The following is a 702-nucleotide window of genomic DNA, read 5'->3' on the forward strand; positions in this document are numbered from 1 at the left end:
GCATATTCAAAAGCAGAGACATTACTTTGCCAACAATGGTCCATCTAGTCAAGGATATGGTTTTTCCAGCAGTCATGTATGTATGGATGTGAGAGTAGGACTGTGAAGAAAGCTGAGCATGGAAGAATTGATGCTTTTGAACTGTAGTGTTGGAAAAACTTTTGATGCAAGAGATCCAACAAGTCTATTCTACAGGAGATTAATCCTGGGTGTTCCTTGGAAGGAATGATGCTAAAGCTGAAACTCCAGTACTTTGGCCACTTCGTGAGAAGATTTGACTCACTGGTAAAGACTCCAATGCTGGGAGGGATTAAGGTCAGGAGGAGAAGGGAATGAGAGAGGATGAGATGGTTGATGGCATCACTGAGTTGATGGACGTGAGTTTGTTGAACTCCAGAAGTTGGATATGGATAGGGAGTCCTGGTGTGCTGCGATTCATGGGGTCGCAAAGAGTCGGACATGACTGAACAACTGACCTGAACTGAACTGAACTGAAGCAACTGACAAAGAATTAATGTCAAAATTATACAAGCAACTCCTGAAGCTCAATCCCAGGAAAATAAACGACCCAATGAAAAAATGGGCCAAAGGACTAAACAGACATTTCTCCAAAGAATACATACAGATGGCTAACAAACACATGAAAAGATGCTCAACATCACTCATTATCAGAGAAATGAAAATCAAAATCACTATGAGGTA

The 702-nt window shown here is 41.3% G+C and overlaps 1 pseudogene; it reads left to right on the forward strand.

The window, feature by feature from the left end:
- Positions 1–702, forward strand: part of LOC105000153 — a 5,820-nt pseudogene that overhangs the window by 1,190 nt on the left and 3,928 nt on the right.

This window comes from Bison bison, unplaced genomic scaffold (assembly GCF_000754665.1).
Source record: "Bison bison bison isolate TAMUID 2011002044 unplaced genomic scaffold, Bison_UMD1.0 scf7180017864368, whole genome shotgun sequence".
NCBI classification, from domain to species: domain Eukaryota; kingdom Metazoa; phylum Chordata; class Mammalia; order Artiodactyla; family Bovidae; genus Bison; species Bison bison.